Source organism: Sturnira hondurensis, unplaced genomic scaffold (genome assembly GCF_014824575.4).
Source record: "Sturnira hondurensis isolate 20B ecotype Veracruz unplaced genomic scaffold, ASM1482457v3 Scaffold0016273, whole genome shotgun sequence".
Lineage (NCBI taxonomy): Eukaryota > Metazoa > Chordata > Mammalia > Chiroptera > Phyllostomidae > Sturnira > Sturnira hondurensis.
This window is the reverse complement of record NW_028088904.1, coordinates 1,301,875-1,306,600: the sequence shown is the minus strand read 5'-3', so window position 1 is coordinate 1,306,600 and position 4,726 is coordinate 1,301,875. Positions and strand designations below refer to the sequence as shown.

The 4,726-nt window shown below is 38.0% G+C and overlaps 1 pseudogene; it reads right to left on the bottom strand.

Moving 5' to 3' along the window:
• Nucleotides 1-430: 430 nt before the first annotated feature.
• LOC119000753 (RWD domain-containing protein 1-like) lies at nucleotides 431-1,060 on the bottom strand (annotated as a pseudogene).
• Between the last annotated feature and the right edge of the window lie 3,666 nt (nucleotides 1,061-4,726).

Genomic DNA, 4,726 nt, shown 5'->3' with positions numbered 1-4,726 from the left:
TTGTTTTTCATTGAGCATCGTATCACAATGTCTCATTGGTAGGAATGGGAACAGATTCCTTTTTCTTTTTTTATTTTTATTTTTTGATTTATTGACTTTAGAGGGGGGAGGGGAAAGAGAGAGACAGAAACATCAATTTGTTGTTCCACTTACTTATGCATCCATTTGTTGATTCTTGTATGTGCCCTGACTGGGGATTAAACCTGCAACCTTGGAGTATTGGGACAATGCTCTAACCAACTGAGCTACCTGGCCAGACAGTTTAACTTGAAATATTAAGATCATTTTATTAAGTTCATTGATGAAAGCTTTCAGAAGAATAATATTCTTTTGAAAATTATTTTTCTTGGGAAAAAAGGGAAATCAATGCCCTCTCAGTGTAGCCACAGATGCTGCAGCGGTCAGGCCTCGCTCCGATGGGGAAGGTCCATCAGTCAGTCGAGTCACTCTGTGGGTCAGCAGGGCTGTCGCCTAGATCATCCTCATCCTCTTCTAGCTCCAAGTCTTCCATTTCCTGGAAAAGACTTATCTACTGCCACGTGCCTTCCAACATCCTCCAAGAACTGTGTGTCAAGATTATGATCTGTTTCCAATGGCTGTTTCCCTAATTTATTTTTTATTTATTTTTCTTAATTTAGTTAATTATTTTTTTCCTGCTTGTCCTTCTTTTATTCCTTTCTTTTTAGTTTCCAAGAGTTCTTGGCTTTCCAGCTTAAGAAATTATCAACTGTTACTGGAGTGCCATGAAATAATTGCTTCTTTTGCTTCTTTTTCCTTTTGTTTCTTTTCTTCTTCTCTTCTAGTTTATTTGATCCACCATTTCATTACTTTTTATTACACAATTGTCACTAAAGATCATCACCACACCAAGGTTTTTACTGCCCATAATCTAAAATAATTTTAAAATGCCTGACACATCATTATCTTTTAGATTTTCCTGGGAGAATATTTTACAAAGAGGGGCATCATCAGGGCATTTCTCACTGTATGTAAATGTGTCAGTGGTCCCTGCTGCAGGGTGCTGCCTGGGTGTCTGCGCAATCCGGGGGCGCGGTGACATGATCATGGAGAGAGTAGCACAATGGCCTGGAGGCTCCAGAATCTGTCTGCCCTGACTCCTTATCAGAAAATCCTCCCAGCTCCACCATTACTGTGACATCTGAGGCTGGAGAAAATGATGAAACTGTCTAGATTCATTTTTAATGTAAAATTCAAGTTCAACTTTATTTGCCAGCTGCCACTGTAGCTGTCCTTCACAAGTTGATGTCTCCTCATATCCATTTTTACTCCCCTGCACAGCTCAGTTTTTTTCTTTGAAATACTTATCACATTTTTAATTAGCCTATTTTTTTATTGGTTTAATTGGTAATTGCCTGCCTTCTCCATTTGGTTTTTAAAAAAGGACAAAGACCTTGTCTGTGATAGGCATTGCTGTAGTTACAGCACTTACTATAGTGATTGTCATACAGTAGGATCTCAGTAAATACTTACTGAGTGAAAGGATTTTTAACTCATGAGCATAGAGTTTAAAAGCACTTAGCAATTTGTCAAGTGGGTAATGCCTCACATTTAATCAAATAAACACCCCCTACCCCATTGAGGTCTACTGAACAGACATTCGTGACCGAAAATCATCAATAGCTTCTATTTAACATGCTGAAGAAAATCTTCTTGTTTAAGAGGTAGTGGACAGTATGCCTCTGTAAATGTTTGGAAAGTCTTTTTTTTAAAGATTTTATTTAATCTTTAGAGGGGAAGGGAAGGAGAGAAATATCAATGTATGGTTGCTTCTCGTGTGTCCCCTGCTGGGGACTGGCCTGCAACCCAGGCATGTGCCCTGAGTGGGAATCGAACCGCAATACTCTGGTTCACAGGCCTGCGCTCAATCCATTAAGCTACACCAGCCAGGGCTTGGAAAGTCTTATTATTTATTACAAAGGGCAGAATCCATCAGAGTTATATTACTGGAAAACTGAATTTATTAATACATATTAAAGAGTTCATAGAATCTCCAGTAGAGCTAGAGGATCAGGCTTGAGTCTCTTCAACTGAAAACAACACCCAGACCATCCCAAAGGACAGCTCCCTAAATTCCACTTTCCCTGTGGTTGAACAAAAGAAAGCAGCTTGCACCAATGCCACTGTGCACTGGATGCCATACCCTCTGCTGATGCCCCCCCTCCAAAGCAGGGCACAGGCATTGATACCACCTCCAAAGCACAGATTCTAGCTGGTGACTGCTTTTTTGAAATATCACTTTCTTCTAAAACCAAGTTTTAGTCTTACTTGGGTATTAGAATCTAGGTCATGTGTAGGTCTCAAGGCTGGACTCCATGTAGAAAACTGCCCAAAGATGAGTAATGAGCAAATAAGCTGGTTTGCAAAACATGACATGTGTCCTTTCAGTTCTGTCTTTGTTCAATGTTATAACTATGTCACTGCCATTAACAACAAAATGACCACATCGACATAACCCAACTCCCCATTGTACAAACGAAAACATACTTATCCTCCCCTGAAAAGCACAGAAGAGAAAGTCTCAGCAATTACTGCAGCCAGCCAAAGTCCCGAATCTCCAGGTGAGTACTGTCCTCTAATTCCATCATGAGTATTTCTGTGTATTCTTAATCCAATAAATTTAAACATAAATTTAACCAATACACTCTATATGAAAAAATAGAGCAGGAGCATGAAAAAGAGAAAATTATTTAAAAAATGTGTATTTAAATGATACAGTAAGAAATTTCGGGTAGACTCCATAATTTTCATGTATGCTTCTGTTCACAAGGCCCTGGTTGATGTTGATGATTTTGACCCTTTATTATTCATTCCATGTCCTTTTTGTCTTCAGTAAGAATCTTGGTTATTTGAGGTTCTTCTCCTAGTAGGTTGACTTATATCATCTTTCTTAAATGATTGAGTCCCAGATAGTTCTGCTTATGTGAGTTGCTACAGTCTTCCAATAACTTTTACTATAAGATATACTGTACTAAAGGAGATCAAACATAATATACCCTGCTCCTATTATGTACCAAATACACTATGTTTCCTTAGTAATCAAGAGCAATCTCTCCAGCCAATCCCTTTTTATTTTTTGCTTGATTATCCAATGGCATTTGCCTGCTTACCCAAAATGTCTGGGCAGCTGTCTCAGCTCTCATGCAGTGGAACTGTTATTGGATGTCCTCGTACCAGCATTCCTTCCTTGGGTACTCAGGTGTCTAAACTGGCAGAGGCCAGTGTCATGGGGCCAGGAAGCAAATACTTTGTGAGTCTATCAGTGGGAGTAATAATGAAAGGTGCTATTTCCACTTCCACTTTTGTTCCCTGACAAATGCTTTAGCTGAGGGAGAAACTAGTTGAGTATTGTATCGAAGCAGAAGAAGCCTTTATTGAATTTGTTGTAAAGTTTTACCAACAGGTTATTATGCATAAAGTCACAGCAAATGCTCAGTGTCATTAGTTAACAAAGTTAAATACTTTCCCACATGAATTTGTGTTGCCGTTGGGATTTTTCAATAAACGACTGTCTAGAATTCCAAGGTATAACATTTCAATGATATCCTAATAATGGAATCAACACAGAATAAATCCATGAAAATAGTAAAAGAGAATGTATCTATAAAAATAATAATACTGCTTGTAAAAATCAAATATCTAAGTGAAGTATTAAAAGTGGGACAGAAGAACTTTTATTTCTACCATTTTAGAATAATGCTCTGTACAAGTCAGCTCCCACATGGAGAAGAAGACCCCAAACCTCAAACACTTACAACAATAAATTGTATTTTGATCATATTACACCAAAGCTTTAGTTTAGCTGTGACTCTGCTCCACATCTTCAATCCAGGACCAAGCTGGGACAGCAGGTCTTACACATTTTGGAGCATGAAGCTCTGTGGCAGAGGAAAACAGAAATGAGAAATGGCAGAACTTCAGGAAAGCTCTTAATATTTTGCTCAAAAGTGCCATGTGTCAATTTCACTTACATTGGCCAACACAGATCTCATGGCCTGATGTGGGGAGAGAAGAACTTTGACATCAGTGGGGTAGAGAAGTATATACCTGGAAAATAAAATGCAATCTCCCACATGCCCTCACACTAGTATTTACTCCAGTCAAGGCAGAATAGTGCAATATAAAGTAAAATATACTTTTTAAAATGAGGGGGTTTTTCCAATTTTTTATTTAATTATTTTTCGGGAACTGGAGTTGCTCCGTCCTACTCCGCTGCCATTTTCCTCTCTCCAAAAATGAGTTTTAAGCTTTTAATTTGAATGGCCTAAAATAGATTTAAAATAGTAGTCAAATATTGCTTGGAGCTGTTTGATTCCTTGATAGTTTTCTTCCATAAAAGGCAGTAATCAGTAAGCTCTTTCATCATCTTTTTTGACTGGTATGAGAATTTCAGTGTGAAAGTGCTCTCCAGAGCATCTAGAAAGCGTTGACTTCTGTCTCTACTGACATAACATAAAGAACCCTAGAATTTCGGCAGAAAAGTTATTGCACTAATGTTCTGAGAAGTCAAGTAAAATTCCCAAGATCATGGTCATAGTCATATGAAACTCTCTGGGTTCAAACCAAAGATTCAGATATTTAATATACTCACTATTCCTATTTCATAATGATAAAGAAATCCTTATTTTCCCATTACCATGTGAGTGAAGAAGCTCCATGATTTCTCTGTGCTTTAATGATCTTAAACCTCCTTTGGGACTCTATAAAA